The 19,378-nt window shown below is 38.0% G+C and overlaps 1 long non-coding RNA gene across 1 annotated transcript; it reads left to right on the forward strand.

Moving 5' to 3' along the window:
* The first annotated feature begins 1,334 nt into the window (after nucleotides 1-1,334).
* On the forward strand, nucleotides 1,335-17,532 carry LOC134484286 (uncharacterized). Its single transcript, XR_010061696.1, has 3 exons — nucleotides 1,335-1,520; nucleotides 11,275-11,561; nucleotides 17,324-17,532. It is a non-coding gene; the product is annotated as an uncharacterized LOC134484286 (long non-coding RNA).
* The last annotated feature ends 1,846 nt before the right edge of the window (nucleotides 17,533-19,378 follow it).

Below are 19,378 nucleotides of genomic sequence, written 5' to 3' on the forward strand. Positions count from 1 at the left end.
GTTCTGACTTGGAGTATGACCAAGGCCTGTGAAGTAAGAGTGACACAGAGCTTTAGAACTCCTGGGGTATGGCCCACTCTTCTGCCCATTCTCATTGGACCTTGATGAGTCATGAACCCAACGAGGACTTCATGCAGAGTGTCGCTCAGCATTTGCAGTCATATCTCTCTTAAATTAAGAAGCTCATGAAAATCTTCATGGAGCTTCCCACCACTCAGAGGGCACTGTCATTGGCATTTACAATAACAGTGGTCGAGATCTTTTAGGATTTGTTTCTGGGGCAGATCAGTGCTTCCATCATTGCCCGAGGAAATGTAGAATGCTCAGCGACAAACACAACCCTTAAAAAGCATTTGGAAAAATAAAATTGTTCATGAAGCTGTCTAAGATGTTTTCCCTACTGATTCTGACGTAAAAACAATTTATTGAACAATTTGAATTTCGGAAAGGCTGGGGAATTTTAAGGTCAGGGATCAAGATCAATGTCGGCACAGGCTAATGGTGTGACTGTCACAGAGGCTTGGACTGTTGATGACTGATTTCTGATCCAGTTTTACCCTCAGATTCCTGATAGGATTTAATAAGGATTGCCAATCACAAAAGAGCATTCTGATCATTTAAAAAGATATGAAAATTTTATACAGATGCTTAGCTTTCTGTTTTTTTTAAGATTCTTATAAGAGTACATTGAAAGATAAATAATACAATATTTAACAATTTCTCGGTAAATTCAAATTGCTTACGTATGAAGTTACTTTGGCCTTGGGAGTAATTTGTTTTCTTTAGGTGTACTATGTAATATTTGTTCTAATACAATATTGGGTGTCACTTTTTTCAGCACTAAGCAAGAGAAGAAAACTAGGAAATGATCACATTTGTGAAATACAATATTCAATAAAATAATGGTCAATAGGGAAAATACTGTCCCTTGGGAAAAAGAGAAAACCTAGAAAATTGAACTGTTTGTCACAGGAATGAACCTGGGAATAAAAATATTATCTAGAAGAACCTCCTATAGTCCATGTTCCTTAATCTTTTCTACCCATGCCATGCCACTGAATAACTCTCTCCATTCAGAGCATGTAACCACTACTGAAGAAAAGAGAAGTATCTAGATTTAGAGAGATGGAGTATGTAAAGGTTTCCACTGTGTCACAGGAGACACTCCTGGAAAGGACACCCTCAAATCTAGTCAATGTAAGGAAAGCTGTTCAGCAGGTAGGCCATTGCAGTTCTTGGTGATATCATCTTTAGGACCTCCCTGAAAAATCTCTTGTTACCTGGAGAGCCCTAGCTCCTTCTGTGTTGTCACAAGTGTTGTGACATCACCTGCTTCTCAGATATTCCTTCAGTACCTCCAGGGATTACTAATTAGCCTTAATTCAAAGTAAACAGCCATTCATTTTTGAGGGAGAAAAAGAGATGAAGAGCTCAGAGATGGGAAGAAGGAAGCTGCCCTTCTGTCTTGGTATAAAAAAGGAAGAAATACGTGGTCCATTGGAGAGTTCAGTTACTCCTGGGTATGTGTTTAGTGGGTTCCCTGATGAGACAGCCTTCATCTGAACCTTCCACAAATGGATATCAGGAGATTGGAGCCTCTCAGAAGCATCTGGACTTCCCTGTTCTTATGGTTCCTGGATGTCAGAGAGTTTATATCATTCATTTCTTTATTCTAAAACCAAGTATTGTGAAGGGCACAGTTGTTTTCCTGAGAGCTCTTGGCCTTTATACTTTTTGTCAAGAAGGAAAAGGTCCTTAGGAAGAAGGGATGGAGAAGTACTTTGTTCTCATCTCAGAGTAAACTCCTCCATGCTTTGGATCCCTATAGTGCAGTTTGTGTCTGACACTGATACTTGTGAGAGAGAAGTGCTTCTAGTTGAGATTTCATCTTCTCAGTCTTTCACTAGTATTACTCTAACTACCATTTCCTGACAGTGACCCTTGAGATTTCTTAGTCAATAGGTGAGATTAGCTAGCAGTTTCAATTCTTTTATTTCTTCCATTTTATATTTTTAGCAAATGTTATTGCTTATTTAATTGGATATTTCTATATTTACATTTCAAATGTTATTTTCTTTCCCAGTTTCCTGTCACTAAGAGCCGTAAATGATCCCCCTATCCTTCTTCTATAACCTCCCTCACTGCACCGTGACATTCCCTTGAACTAGGAGTCAAACCTTGGAATGACCAAGGGCTTCTCCTTCCATTGGTGCCCAACAGGGCCATCCTCTGTTACATATGCAGTTGGAGCCATAGTTCTGTCCATGCACAGAATATAGGTATAGCACCAGAATTCTCTTGTTCTTTGGCATTGTTTTTCTCATGGAATTGAAAGCCCCTTTGGTTCTGTTTGGAGAAATACCCTTAACACCCTCCATTGTTGATGTTATTATTATGGTTAGAATTAAGTATGACTATTTTCATGGAAAATTCCCAGCCAGCTGCAAAATACTAATACACATCTGGTGGTCAAGAAAAATAATAATATTCTAAAGTTGTCCTGCTGACTAATAATATGACAAACCTGTCTCATTTCTGATATTATGTCAACAGCAGCTGATTCCCTGACCACATCAATATTGTATCTTTGGCCTAAGTAAATGTTTCTTACTTCTTCACTCCCTGTGTTACACTTGTTATGGTATAAATTCAGCCTTGGAGGAAAATAAAATTGTCGCCTTGATCATACTCTTATATTAATGTCCTTCTTTGGGACCCTTTGTACCGAATTCTATTCAATGTACCCTCAGACCTTCCACAAATGGCACCCAACGTGCAGCTTTTGAAGGTGTTCTGGAGAAAGTCATTCCCTGGGAATAGGTTGGTCTGTCTTCTTTGTTTGTGGAAGCCTTTGCTCCCCATTGGAGCTTTTGCTCCCACTCCCATCTCATCCCAGAGCTTTTGCTGAGTGATGGAACAAGCATTCTAAGATCATCTTTTGTGACATGACTCAGGGAGTTACTCGGGACACAAAGAATAGGGTTAAAAATTTAAAAAATTTTTTTTTTGATTTTGTAAAAATATTTGTCCATAATTTCCCCAGGAGGGAACAATTGATTCAAAAGATAGTAGAGATTTAGTGATTGTTTAATGGATGGGCTAACCCTTTTATGGAAGTGTACCCTCTGTAATGAATAAAAGTTGTGTGCTGTTTGGGTACAAGGTTGCCTCTCCTTGTGTGGATGAGCCACCCCATGTATGTACATTAAAAACTTTATACCCTCATGCTACTGCAGCGGTCACTTTCCCAATCTGTGCTCGGTGGTTGCGCTCCAGAAGTGGTCCATTATGGGGTCTTACAACATTTTGGTGCACCACAAGGAACCGTGCTAACTTCAGACCACATTTGGTGAAGAGACCGGAGGTAAACTTGAGCAAATCTGTGTTTTGTTTTCTGTGTTACTTTCTGTTTTGTCTCTGTGTCATGTCTCGTCTTTGTTTCATGTTGACTTGTGTTGTCTGCCTCTGCTGTCTGCAGGGTATGAATCCCCACAGGAAAAGGGTTAGAGTCCACTTTGTGGTTGCTATTCGTCCTGTAAGGTGCTTATGGCTGTGACAGGTCGACATGCTAATTGTCACAGGCCACAGGCCATAGAGAATATTCTAGGAGGAGAAAGGAATCTAGGGGACACTCTAGAATCCCATTGGGAGGTGGGATCAGATGGTCTGCCTCATCCCAGAAGCAGCTAAGGTTAAGATGCATGTTGGGCCAGGTACTGAAGGTAACAGGCATCTGTGGAATTCGCTTATAGAATGCTTTTTCTTGGTCTTGTTTGTCTAGTTTGTTTTCTTTGGTATTCTCGAGTGTCTTTTTTGGCTTTTGTTTCATTTTTGGACTTGGACTGATGATAGTGTGTGAAATAGTGGAACTGTTTGCTTTCTTTCTTCAGAAATTTTACTTGGTCCTCTTGGTGCTTAACTTGGAAATAATTTGCTTGAGAGAAATTGTTTTCTGCCAGGGAGGCTGCCTTATCTGCTGGGCCTATTGCAAGTGTGAAGTTGTTCTTTAGCATTAAGTCATCTTCCTTGTTAGTCATCATTGACATGGACAGTGCCTATGATCCTATCCCTGCAGCAGTCAGTTCTTGCCCTATTATAAAAATGCCCCAGGTTGGTGGTCAGGGTAGTTCCTATATTATTTTCAGAAACAGACTGCAGCAGACTGCAAGGAAGTTTGTTTAGCCAAACAAAACAGTCTTTAGTCTAGGATGAAAAGAGTAGAAAGTCTTGGCACCAGCTCTTCCACTTACTCTAACTGGAGGCTGTAGCCTAGGTCAGGATCAATGTGTTCTTTTCCATGGCCCTCTAACTCAGTGAGACAGCTTGGTGAAGGGATATTACTGCAGTTCTGGGGGATATACTTCTATTAAAGATCAATAATCCAGTGTTAGTAATCCATTTCTTGGTTGTAAGAGGCAGGAAACCCAATGCAATTGTGACCTCTCCCAGGAATTGAAGCAATTGCCTGTAAACCAATTGCCTGTAACTATAGCTTACTCTCTGATACCTGAGGCTTCAGTCGGATAACACCCCCTTCAATTCTCATATGCTATTTTCTCCTTGTCTTTTGGGACAAGGTCATCAGGCATGTCTGCCAGCCTGGAAGAGACTCACCCCTACAGCAGACGAATCATACAATTATTTTATCAGTCACTTGGCATCTAGCACACAGGTCCTAACCATCTCCTCATCCTTCTGTTATTACTTCTTACTTGAAGCCTACCATCCTTCAGAGGCTGGGTCTCTTGAGAGGCAGAGCCACTGAGCTGACTCTAAAGAGCTGAGCTGAGCTGAGGACAATCAAAGTCCAGAGAGACAGCCAGCAACAGACCAGCTGCCCCTCTGCTCTCCTTTTTGTTTCACAAGCACAAAGCTTGTGCTCGATAATGGGCTGGCCTTTTTGCCCAAAGAAACCTGGCTCATTTAGCTGTGCGACTGAATGCTATTTGTCCCCTATCTTGTTGTTCCACCTGTTCTCACCATGCCACCCCCTAACATTCTTGCCTGGCCCCTTACCACTGTTCTTAAGAATTTTATCACCTAAGACACTGTGTTCTTTGACTTAAAATATATCCCATCCTGCTAATATGCATGTCCTAGATTCACGTTCTGAAGGTTCTACTTCTGAAACAAGGGGATGTTGCATCCCCGTAAATATTAAATTTAACTCCACAGTCTGAACCAGGATTGGACAGATGGATATAGTTTGGGTCTTAGAATGCTTCAGTCAGGTGCTGATACTGAGATTATATTTACTATAAAATTGTTAAAAGTGACAGTGCATACCTAATGCCGTGCTTTAGGGGACTTATCCAAAGAAGGAGTCAAGGGAGGAACTGAACATGGCATTAGGTACACGACTTCATCTACAGCCTGCACTCCACTGATAGGACCTGCTTCCTCTTAGAACTACACTGTTTCAAGTGCACTGTCATCCCACTAGAAGAATTAGAAGCCCACCACCCACTCCAGGACAACTAAAATATGTATTCTTCAACAATCCAATACCTTTCGTAGCATTTGACTTTTTGGATAATGCAATAATGATTGTTGAAGGAACACAAATTATATTGTTTTTTATTTATCTTGAGAAATTAAAAATGTCAAACAGCATGTTATTTTTCCTTCTATGTATCAACACATTATTTATTTTTCAGTTATTTATGTTGTATTTTAATGATATGGGATTTGCTTATTCCTTATTTGACATGCATGGGATACCTATTTATCTATTTTTCTTTTGTTTATATATTTTGGCTCTTGGACATTTAATCATTTAACCTGCCTTGTTAAATAACAGGGAAATAATATAGCAACAAAACCTATTCACTAATGTTATCATAGGCTAACCATTGACGATGCTTTGATGAGGGTCAAGCTCACCTACAAATCTCCATCCCAGTCCAGGCAAGGACCTTTTTGTCCTTCACTCAAATGAGGCCAACATTCTTTTCTGCCTACTGTCTTAATGCCTTTGCTGAAAAACCAAAAAATTGTCACCCTTGCGTGCTGAGGAGGACAGTCAATGACAGATAAGAGAGTGATATATTCATGAATAAAGGGCCTAAGGCATGAGGGTCAACATTAGCTGCTGCCTTATCCCATGATGGGCCTTGCTGCAAGATTCTCTTGGCCATGTGACATATAACACACCAACCTAAGACAGACACATTTTACAAGGGTTTCATTCCAGTACATGTATGGCCATTGGTCACTTTTACATTTGAATATAAGTAAGGGGGAAATGTTGGTTGCAATGCCCTTGAAGCCCTTCATTGTAGATGTTATTATTATGGTCAGAATTAAGTATGACTAGGTTCATGGAAAATTCCCAGCCAGCTGCAGAAGACTAATACAAATCTTGTGGTCAAGAAAAATAATAATATGATAATGTTGTCCTGCTCATTAATGAGAAACCTGTGAACTCTCTGTCATCCTTTCAACATCACTTCTGTGACCAAACAAATCCTGTGTTCTTGCCCTGCATAAATGTTTCTTAGTTTCCTCCCTCCCTCTGTTACCTCTGTCATGGTATAAATTCAGCCTTGGAAAAAAAAAATTGACACCTTGTTCAGACTCTTGTCTTGGCATAATTCTTCGCGTCCTTTTTCCCACATTCTCTTCCAGGTACCCTCAGAACACTGACTTAAACAGCATTTATAATCCCTTTTCAAAATCTACCAGAAACAGATCACTTGTCAGTAAACTAGTTTGCCACTAGCATTCACTTCTGTATTTGATATGTTCTAGCTGTGTCTCTCAGGAAAGATCTATATCTGGTACCTGGCAGCATGCACTCTATAGCTTCATCAATCATATCTATTTTGGTATCTATCTATATCTTTATCTATACCTATATCTATATCTCTATCTCCATCTCTATCTCTATCTCTATCTCTATCTCTATCTCTATATCTATATCTATATCTATATCTATATCTATATCTATATCTATATCTATATCTATATCTATATCTATAACTATATCTATCTAATATATCTAGCTAGCTAGCTATATATCATATATATACAATATATATTCAAATATGTATAGAATATATATTTGCTGAAATATATATTCAGCAAATATATATTTGGTGTCTCCTACAGCAATGAGGTTAGGTAGAATTTTAGCATGGATTTTGGGCAACTAGCTCAAGAATGTAGAATCCACAAGTGACAAATAATCTCACTCCTGTTCTTATGAACCTATTGAAGTTGAGGTTTAACTGGAACTCAAGCCATTCCTCTCACTTCCCATCCTCCTAGGTATTATGTATGGCCTGAAGTAAGAATCATGGTAAAACATCCAAAACCCTTAAGACTGACACTGGGAACACAGGTGGGTAGATATGAGAGAACTGATACTTAATTGGAAGCAGAACCCCATTCTATAGTCCATTTTGTCCTTGTTTTATTGATATCTGGTGTTTTGTATAAAATAAGCATTTGGGTGTTTATTATTTGAAGTAGGTACACAATATTTACACTGTTATATTCACTGTATTGCTGGACCCTCTTTGTTGCCAAAATCACTGAAAAAATGGAATTGGAAAACAGATTTTTTTGATATCATATTCATGAATATATATAAAGTCCCCCATCAAGGAATGTTCAATTAGAAAATGGAATACAATATTCACTCAACTAAAGGTCTGTAGGGTAAATACAGGTCTTTGTGAAGCAGAGAAAACCTAGGAAATTGAACTGTATGTCACTGGAATGAACCTGGTAATAGAATTATGATCCAGAAGAATCTCCTCCATTCTATGTTCCTAGATATTTTCTACCCGTGCCAAGCACATGAATAACTTTCTCCATTCAGACCATGTAAACACTAATACAGAAAAGAGAAGTCTCTAGGCTTAGTGAGATGTAGTACGTAAAGGTTTCCACTGTTTCACAGGAGACACTCTTGGAAAGGGCACCGTCAAATCTGGTCAATGTAAGGAAAGATGTTCAACAGTTAGACAGACCATGGCAGTTCTCAATGAAATTAGGCCCTCCCTGAAAATTCTCTTGTATACTGGAGAGCCCGAGATTTTCTGTGATGTCACAAGTGTCATGGTGACAGCAACCACCTCTTGGATATTCTTTGAGGAACTCTAAGGTTAACTCATTGACCCCTTGTTCCGGCTAAACTGCCATTTGGGAATGAGATAAAAGAGAAGGAATCTGGCCTTCTGTCTTTGTATTAAAAAAAGGAAGAAATAAGTGGTCCATAGGAAAGCTCGGTGAGTCTTGGATAGGGGTTGAGTGGGTTCACTGAAGAGATAGCCTTGATCTCAGCCTCCCACATAGGGGAATCAGGAGCTGTGATCCTCTGAGAATCATCTGGACTTCCCTGCTTGATGTGATTCCTGGAAGTCAGCGAGTTTATATAATCAGTTTCTTCATTCCAAAAACCAGTTGAAGGGAATGGCACAGTTGTTCTACTGAGAGCTTGTGTCTTTTACTCTTTTTGCCCTGAAGAAACAAAGGAAAGACAAGTATTGTCTCCACATTTCAATGTAAACGCCTCCATGCTTTGGATACCTATAGTGCAGATTGTGTCTGACACTGATATCTGGGAGAGAGAAGAGCTACTGGTTGAGACTTCACCATCTCAGTCTTTCCACTAGTATTACTATAAATATCATTCCCTGAGAGTGACTCTTTAGGTTTCTGAGTCAATAGGTTTGATTAGATGGCAGGTATCTTTTCTTTCTTTCAGTTTTTTATTTTTTATAAAGTTTTATTGCTTTATTAATTGGATATTTCTACATTTGCATTTCAAATGTTATTTCCTTTCCCAGTTTCTTTTCCATAATTATCCTATCCGATTTCTGCTCCCCTGCTATAATCCACCTTAATGACCTGTGACATTGCCTTGAACTTGGAGTGAAATCCAGGGAGAACCAAGGATTTCTCCTTCCATTGGTGACCAACAAGGCCATCCTTTGCCACATATGCAGTTGGATCCAAAGTTCTGTCCATGTACAGTCTTTGAATATTGGTTTAGGACCAGAAATCTCTGGTTCATTTGCAATGTTTTTCTTATGGGGTTGAAAGCACCTTCAGCTCTTCTAATCCTTACTCAAAACCTACTAACAAGATGTCCGTTTTCAGTTCACTGACAGCATAGACTCCTTAACTTCATCACTGTTATCTACATTTGGTTGCTGAGTGTGTGTGTGTGTGTGTGTGTGTGTGTGTGTGTGTGTGTGTAGAGCTGAACAATGAATTCTCAACTGAGGAATATCAGCATCCTTCGCCATCAGGAAATGGAAATCAAAAAAAAAAAAAAATCCTGAGATTCCACAGCACACCAATCAGAATGACTAAGATATATTTGGTGCCTCAAACAGGTATGGTGTTTGGTGGATTTTTAACATGCATTCTGCACAACAAGGTCAAGAATTTAGAATCCACAAATGACGAAGCCAAATAGACTACATCCTATTCTTACGAACCTACTGAAGTAGAAGATTCACTGGACCTCAAGCCACGCCTCGCCCAGCCCATGTCATGAACCTTATGTTTGACTGAAGAAAGAATCATCGTAAAACATTCAAAACCCTCAAGTCTGGCCCTGAAAACACAGGAAGGTAGATATTAGAGAACACCTATCCAATGCAACTGGAGAACCGCATTCTATAGTCTATGTTGTCCTTTTCTGTACTAATGTCTGGTAAGTTTTGGATAAAATAAGGATTGGGAGTTTATCATTTAAGTAAATACAAAATATTTACACTGTTCTATTCACTTTAGAGCTTGCCCCCCATTTTTTCAAATTCATAGCAAAAAAAATGGAATAGGATAATAGAACATTTGAATACACATTCAGCATTATATATATATATATATATATATATATATATATATATATATATATATATCTCCACTGTCAAGGAGTATACAATAAGAAAATGTAATAAAATTTTCACTCAATTAAAGGTCTGTGTGGAAAATACTGGCCTTTAGAAAAGAGAGATATCTGAGTAAATTGAACTATTCGCCAGAGGAATGGAACTGGGAATAAAATTATCATCCAGTAGAATCTCCTGCACTCCATATTCCTAGATCTTTGGGACCCATGCCAAGCCCCTAACTAACTCTCCCCATTCAGAGCATGGAAACACTACTGATGCAAGATAATTCCCTAGCTTTAGAGAGATGTAGCATGTGATGGTTTCCACAGTGTCACAGGAATCTTTCTGCAGCAAAACGTTTTCATTGTATCTTAAAGAGAGGGCACGACACAGCGCCAGCATGGCGCGGCTTATATACACCCTAGCATGGCGCATCCACACCTGATTGGTCGCTTATCCATGATCTCCTAGACATCCCCGGAGTGGGCAAAGACCTGGCACAAAGACACTCTTGCACATGCGCACACAGTAAACTTCCTGAAAAGAAGTCGGCTGGTGCGGCAGAGGCCAGTGCCATCTTGTAATGGCAAAAGTTATCCCGGCTTTTTACGTGGGGCACAATGGAAGCCAGCGCCATCTTGTGGTGGCAAATGTTATTGCGGCTCTCCACATGTACCTACTTCAAATGGTATGTCCGCACGTGTGTGGGCGCGCGACAGGTACAACCTATTTACACTGTTATAATCACTCTATATCTGGGCACCTTTGTTGTGAAAATCATTGCAGAAAATGGAAGTGGAAAAGAGAATTTTTGAGTACACATTGAGGAATACGGATAAAGTCATCTATCAAGGAATATACAATAAAAATTGAATGTATGGTAAACTCCAAATTCCTATTCATCCAAAAATGTCCAGATATCAGTAAAGCATAGACCCACATGGGGAATAGAATTTGGTTCTCAGGTCCCTTATGATCTCGGTTCTTCAATATCTCTGTTCCAGTGTCACAGGGTTGGATTTGAGGTTTTTGGATGTTTTACCATGATTCTTTCTTGAGGCCAAACATAAGATAGAGAAGGATGGTAAGTGATAAGAATGGCTTCTGGACCAGGGAAACCTCAACTTCAATAGATTCATAAGAACAGGAGGGAATCTATTTGCCAATGCCATTTTTGGATTCTACATTCTTGACCTAGTTGCACTGAATCCATGTTAAATTCCCTCTAACTTTATAACTGTAGCAGCCACCAATATGTATTATTTTCTTTGGATTTGTTTTTATAGTGAGATTACTTTGATTAGTGTTCAGGTTAGGTATATTGAACCATGCCTGTATCTCCAGGATGAAGCATACTTGATCATGATTGTTTTGATATGTTCTTGGATTTGACTTGCAAGAAATTTACTGAGAATTTTTGCAGGCATATTCATGAATAAATTGGCCTGAGAACAAAGAGAACACACACAGAAGGACTGAGAGAGATGGGCTGAACTGGAAGGACAGAGTCAGAAGGACCTGGCTGGAGAGCGGCTGAGCTGAAAAGTCTGGATTGAGAGAAGGAGAACTGAGCTAAGTAGAACTGAGCCAACAAGATCTGGGCTGAGAAGAAATGTAGAGATGAATAACTTATGTAACATAAGAGAGCAATGTGCAGAATGCAGGGGAAAAGAGGAAAAAAGAAGAAGCTGGAAAGAACAGAAGGTGCAGGTAGGTTTCTCCTTACCATGGGACAGAAAAGGTCATTTCTTAAGAGCAATGCAGGAGTAGTCTTTTTTTTTTTTTTTTTTTGGTTTCTTTATTTTTTATTTATTTTTTTTTATTAACTTGAGTATTTCTTATATACATTTCGAGTGTTTTTCCCTTTCCCGGTTTCGGGGCAAACATCCCCCTCCCCCCTCCCCTTCCTTATGGGTGTTCCCCTCCGACCCCTCCCCCCATTACCGTCCTCCCCCCAACAGTCTAGTTCACTGGGGGTTCAATCTTAGCAGGACCCAAGGCTTCCCCTTCCACTGGTGCTCTTACTAGGATACTCATTGCTACCTGTGAGGTCGGAGTCCAGGGTCAGTCCATGTATAGTCTTTAGGTAGTGGCTTAGTCCCTGGAAGCACTGGTTGCTTGGCATTGTTGTACATATGGGGTCTCAAGCCCCTTCAAGCTCTTCCAGTTCTTTCTCTGAACGGGGGTCCTATTCTCAGTTCAGTGGTATGCTGCTGGCATTCGCCTTTGTATTTGCTGTATTCTGGCTGTGTCTCTCAGGAGCGATCTACATCCGGCTCCTGTTGGTCTGCACTTCTTTGCATCATCTATCTTTTCTAATTGGGTGGCTGTATATGTATGGGCCAAATGTGGGGCAGGCTCTGAATGGGTGTCCCTTCAGTCTCTGTTTTAATCTTTTCCTCTCTCTTCCCTGCCAATGGTATTCTTGTTCCTCTTTTAAAGAAGGAGTGAAGCATTCACATTTTGATCATCCGTCTTGAGTTTCATTTGTTCTAGGCATCTAGGGTAATTCAAGCATTTGGGCTAATAGCCACTTATCAATGAGTGCATACCATGTACGTCTTTCTGTGATTGGGTTAGCTCACTCAGGATGATATTTTCCAGTTCCAACCATTTGCCTACGAATTTCATAAATTCATTGTTTTTGATAGTTGAGTAATATTCCAATGTGTAGATGTACCACATTTTCTGTATCCATTCCTCTGTTAAAGGGCATCTGAGTTCTTTCCAGCTTCTGGCTATTATAAATAAGGCTGCGATGAACATAGTGGAGCACGTGTCTTTTTTTATATGTTGGGGCATCTTTTGGGTATATGCCCAAGAGAGGTATAGCTGGATCCTCAGGCAATTCAATGTCCAATATTATGAGGAACCTCCAGACTGATTTCCAGAATGGTTTTACCAGTCTGCAATCCCACCAACAATGGAGGAGTGTTCCTCTTTCTCCGCATCCTCGCCAGCATCTGCTGTCACCTGAGTTTTTGATATTAGCAATTCTCACTGGTGTGAGGTGAAATCTCAGTTTGTTTGAGTTACATTTCCCTAATGACTAAAGATGTTGAACATTTCTTTAGGTGTTTCTCAGTCATTTGGCATTCCTCAGCTGTGAATTCTTTGTTTAGCTCTGAACCCCATTTTTTAATATGGTTATTTGTTTCCCTGAGGTCTAACTTCTTGAGATCTTTGTATATTTTGGATATAACGCCTCTATCTGTTGTAGTATTGGTAAAGATCTTTTCCCAATCTGTTGTTTGCCGTTTTGTCCTAACCACAGTGTCCTTTGCCATACATAAGCTTTGCAGTTTTATGAGATCCCATTTGTCGATTCTTGATCTTAGAGCATAAGCCATTGGTGTTTTGTTCAGGAAATTTTTTCCAGTGCCCATGTGTTCCAGATGCTTCCCTAATTTTTTTTCTATTAGTTTGAGTGTGTCTGGTTTGATGTGGAGGTCCTTGATCCACTTGGACTTAAGCTTTGTACACGGTGATAAGCATGGATCGATCTGCATTCTTCTACATGTTGACCTACAGTTGAACCAGCACCATTTGCTGAAAATGCTATCTTTTTTCCATTGGATGGTTTTGGCTCCTTTGTCAAAAATCAAATGACCATAGGTGTGTGGTTTCATTTCTGGGTCTTCAATTCTATTCCATTGGTCTATCTGTCTGTCTCTGTACTAATACCATGCAGTTTATCACTATTGCTCTGTAATACTGCTTGAACTCAGGGATAGTGATTCCCCCTAAGTTCTTTTATTGTTGAGGATAGTTTTAGCTATCCTGAGTTTTTTGTTATTCCAGATGAATTTGCAAATTGTTCTGTCTAACTCTTTGAAGAATTGGATTGGTATTTTGATGGGGATTGCATTGAATCTGTAGATCGCTTTTGGTAAAAGGGCCATTTTTACTATATTAATCCTGCCAATCCATGAGCATGGGAGATCTTTCCATCTTCTGAGGTCTTCCTCAATTTCCTTCTTCCGTGTCTTGAAGTTCTTATTGTACAGATCTTTTACTTGCTTTGTTAAAGTCACACCGAGGTACTTTATATTATTTGGGTCTATTATGAAGGGTGTCGTTTCCCTAAGTTCTTTCTCGGCTTGTTTCTCTTTTGTGTAGAGGAAGGCTACTGATTTATTTGAGTTAATTTTATACCCAGCCACTTTGTTGAAGTTGTTTATCAGCTTTAGTAGTTCTCTGGTGGAACTTTTGGTATCACTTATATACTATCATATCATCTGCAAATAGTGATATTTTGACTTCTTCTTTTCTGATCTGTATCCCATTGACCTCCTTTTGTTGTCTGATTGCTCTTAGTGGGATTGATTCAAGTTTCTCTCCATTTAGTTTAATGTTAGCAACTGGTTTGCTGTATATGGCTTTTACTATGTTTAGATATGGGCCTTGAATTCCTATTCTTTCCAGGACTTTTATCATGAAGGGGTGTTGAATTTTGTCAAATACATAGTGTGTTTTATGAAGTCTGGTGGAATTCTGGTAGGTCTGCCGTTTTATGTTACTCGACCTTTTTCCCTTACTGCTTTTAATATTTTTTTTGTTTTGTGCACTTTATATTTTGACTATTATGTGAGGGGAGAAATTTCTTTCCAGCCTAATTTTTTGGAGTACTTTATTGTTCTTATATGTTGTCTCTTTCTTTAGGTTAGGGAACATTTCTAGTATAATTTTGTTGAAGATATTTACGGGCCCTTCAAAGTGGGAGGCTTCATTCTCTTCAATACCTATTATCCTTAGGTTTTATCTTCTCATTTTGTCTGGGATATCTGGGATGTTTTGGTTTAGGACTTTTTTGTGTTTTGCATGTTTTGACAGTTTTGTCAATGTTTTCTATGATATGTTCTACCCCTGAGAATCTTTTCTATAATTTATATTCTGTTGTTTGATGCTTGCACACTTGAATCCTAATATCTTTCCCGGGTTTTCCATATCCAGAGTGTCTCTTTGTGTGTTGCTGTTGTTGTTTTTGTTGTTGTTGTTGTTGTTGTTGTTGTTGTTGTTGTTGTATCTGTTTAAATCTTTATCTTCTGATGGGTTGTTCAATTTCTCCACCTCTTTGGTTATGTTGTCCTGTAATTCTTTAAGGTATATTTGTGTTTCCTCTATAATGACTTCTATCTGTTTATATCTGTTGTACTGTATTTCTTTGATGGAGTTATGTATGTCCTTTGTAAAATCCTTTAACCTCATCATGTTAAGTGATTTGACGTACAAACATTTCTTTTTCTTTTCTGTTGTGTTGAGGGTATCCTAACCTTCCGTTGGTGTGAGAACTGGGTTCTGATTTTGTCATGTAGCCTAGGTTTATGTTGCTTAGGCTATTATACTTCCCTCTCGCCATCTCGTTATCTTTGGGGTTAGCTGGTTTTACTGTCTCTGACAATTGATTGATCCTCCTGTAAGTCTGTGTGTCAGCACTCCAGGGAGACCAGCTCTCTTTTGAAGGATCTTGTGTACCAAGAACTGTGGATCAGATTCAGCTACAAGGAATAGATAGAAACCAAAAGTATCCTGTAACAGACTGGGCCTCTATTCCTTTGTTCAGAAGACTCCAGGCAGTTCTATCTGAGAAGTGGTAGTCTCTCCTTTGCTCTTGAGTGTGTCAGCATTCCTGGAAGTTCAGCCATTTCTTGTTGGGATCTGCGGACAGAGAGATGAGGTACAGGTTCAGCTCTGGAAACACAGCTTTGGGACCTCTTGGTTTTTAATCTTTTCCTGAAAGAGCTCACAAAAGAAATTTGACTCCCTGACCAGTAAGCTCCTAGGAATCATCATCTCTCTGTCTCTTGAGAGATGGGACCTCAAACATATGGCACCTGGAATTTTTACATGGGTGCTGTGAATTATATTTAGGTATCTCATTCTTTCATGTCAAATGTATTCCCAGCTGAGATAATTGCTCAGTGAGCAAAGTGTTGTGTTGTGTTGAAATAGACTATCTGTGACAAATTATAATGTTTAGGCAATGTCAACTAGGTCATTGAATTGTAATATATTGAAGAACTCACACAATTACTACATGTTGGTCTACCCAATGCATGGAATGAATTTTCATTAAAACGAAGAATAGTATAAAGTTTATTTTTTAAAACTTACTGAATCATGTAATAAATAATAAGTTTCCATTAATGTACCAGGTCCATAATAGTGGTATAGATTAGGAATGAATAAAAAGTATTATTAATTTCTTTTAAAAATTGCATTATAGTACAGGAAAAAAGAGAGAAATTAATGCATAAATCAGTGTGTCGGAGTTGATAGTATGCAAGTAATTGAAGAATCTATTTTAGATATAAGGTCATGGAGATTGTCCTAAGGAAATGACATTTAAGTTAAATTAGATGAGAAATAATTGATCTATATTTTGGGCAAAATCACGGTAAATATAAGGTCGATAAACGACGAAGACCTTGACATATCCAAAAAAGTAAATATGAGAGTAGTTTTTATTGATTAAGAGATAGAAGAGTGGTCCAAATAAAGCTGAATCTTAGGCAATGTCACACATGGGAGTATAGAAACTATACTAGAGATATAATTTTTATTTAGTGACAATCTCTTAGAAATCAATGTATGGTTTTAAATAAGTTTGTTTAACTCACTATGTATATAGTAAGGGACTCTAGTTGCTTATGCATTATGAAATGATACAAAGAATGATTTGAAGAATGTTTTTGAAGTCTTTAGGGAGGTAGTGTCAATGATAATGAAAAAGAGTCATATCAGAGAACTATGTCGGAAATTGATGTGTTTTGTAGTAGAATGAGGGTGGGGTGGGCAGGAAGAAAAGAAAGACAATGTCTTTTTTTTTGAGCAAATGAAAGATGTTGGTGTTATTTACTCTGATGTGGAATATTTCATGATAAGTGGGTTTAGGAGAATTTTAAAATAATTTATTTGAGGTCGATTTACTTGAAGATGCTTGAAAGAACCTCTAACTCACTAGACATTCTTACTTACTGTTCATGGTTGGGTGATTTAAGCCATTACTCAGACCATTATTAGCTGTTATGTAATAAAAAAAAAACTTACGTTAATATCTGTATTTTTTCAAGTTTTATCTGGGAGTACTTATTTAATTAAGAGAAAACCTATGATTATACTACATGCTTATTTAGTATATTCAGAAAAATTATTTGCCCATTTACTTACTACAAATATTTTGGATTGCAATTAGAATTTAATTGAAGTTTATGGGGGCTGACATGCTGTTTGATTAGAATTTAATTGCTCGTGAATATGAATTTCACAGAAAGAAGTCATTTGCTCAGATTTTGTAAATTTACAAACCCTAAAAGAGTAAAAAAATGTAATAAATTCTAGCTCTTCCACTTTTTATCTTTAGTATTTTAGTGTGTTATAATATACATGCAAAAATTCCTAATCCAGATGATTTAGCAGTAAGTTAAACATATCAACAGCATTTTACATCTATGAATAATATATGCTTTCAGAAAATTTTCATGACTTCAACACAAAATGGCCATTAGGAACAGAAGAAAACACAAATAAGGAAAGGCGGAAAATGATTGACACATGCACTGTTCTTGGTTTGAAAAATAACAATCATGCGAGTTATAGGATAGAGCTTTGAAAGTGGAGTCAATGAGAGGATGAAAAATACTGAGGAAGAGTAGGTGAATTGAATTCTTGCTACATGAAAGAAAACACTGGATCTGAAGGTAAGGTACATGTTATATAATGACCCTCGTCTTCTGCCACTATTTATTCAATGCTTTGGTTTTGTTCCTATATTATGTTCCAGAAACACCTCAATGATTCTCGCTATTCTTAAGTAAATGAACATGCAGTTCAGCTGATATAATATTCCACATTATCTTAATGTTCTTCTATATCTTTAGATATTAAGATTATAGATAATTATTTTGACTAGAATAAAATTTTATTGTTTCTATATCATATGTGAGAAGCAATTATTTACAGAGAATGAATGTCAATAGAGGTTTAAACCATATATATATATATATATATATATATATATATATATATATATATATATGTCTCAATCATTTATAAATTCTCCAGATAAAACTCAGTAAATGTTACTACACATATAGTACGTAAAGGGAGTGATATATAGAAATAAAAACATCACCTTAGCAGCCTCAATCATCTATTATCCCCATGATGAAAGCCAATCCTAGGAAGAGAAGATGGTACACCCACATTGCAGTATAAATAAGCTTCATTCAAAATGAGGATTGAGCTGGAATGTGATTTGAACTAAGTATAGTTAAGAATAATGTAAATAAGTTTAATATTATGAGACCTGGTTTACCTGTCATGTTTGTCTTTTCCATTCTTAACTTGGGCAGTCACATTTCTGCTCTTTTGAGTGAGAGGTCTCCACCTTCTCTGCCCTCACATATTTCAGCTTGTCACTTGGTCCTCAGCACATCATTATACCTTGGGATGCATTTTTCTTCTTGGAAATTTGAAATGTTATTTCCTGACTACGGAGCAGGGTTAAAAGAAAGTGGGAAATGAGTGACATACATACCATAACTCTTCTGTATTATTCCCTAAGTGGGGTTTTTCGAGGATGGGATACTTGAGGTGAGCAGAAAGGAAAGGTGTTGCTTTATTTGAAATATTTTCTTACGTCATTTTTGCCCCTGTAAAGGGCCCAGCCTTATCTCTCAGGCCTGGCCATGTTCCTGTCACTGCTCCCCTGCCTATTGCTTGCAGCTCTTACTTCTGTTCCTGCTTGCCACTCTAGGTTTCATCTTGACCAGATTCAGCTCATTTTCCAGTGCTCCTGCTCTGAAACATACAGAGTTTTTTTTTTTTCTTTTGTTTCATTTTCAAACTTTTAAATGTTTATGTTGGCTTTTGTTTTACCTTTTTATGGAAGCCTTAGAGGAGAATCATTCAGGGATGTCTGTTTTGATTGGAATGAGAAAATAATGAAAAAATATCTTTTTAATTTTACAGGACATTTTCATGTCTAAGTTTTTCTCTTGCGTACACCTGCCATGCTAGTTTATCTCCCTGTCTTGTCCTGAGTTCTTTCCTCCCATTGCTACTTGGATACTGCCTCTTAGGACTTACTGCAGAAAGATGAATTCTGGCATACATGAGGAAGGAGTTGATTTTTCTTCACTTTTCTAACCCTTTTTTAGACGTATCTTCCTACTCTCTTGAGTTGCATCAATTAATTTGGATCACTGTCCTCAATAGTATAGTAATATAGTGCTTGGGCCTTGACAATACTTGATATTATTGTCATAGTTTTACAGCTCATGTTTGGGCCTAGTTACATTTTGGAACTTTTCTCCAAGAAGTTTGTGAACTTGGAAAAAACCAAGCAGCAGCTATCAATACTTTCAAATGGTACCTTAATACATGAGGGCTATAAAAACCTTTAATAAATCATGGAAAAAGCAGTCTGAGATTCCTGTTTCTGTAAAGTACTTGAAAAAAAAAAAAGAGAATGACCATGGCCAACTCACTTTTATCTTCACATATGGTGCTCAAATGTGACATTA

The sequence above is a fragment of the Rattus norvegicus genome, chromosome Y (genome assembly GCF_036323735.1).
Source record: "Rattus norvegicus strain BN/NHsdMcwi chromosome Y, GRCr8, whole genome shotgun sequence".
Taxonomy (NCBI): Eukaryota; Metazoa; Chordata; class Mammalia; order Rodentia; family Muridae; genus Rattus; species Rattus norvegicus.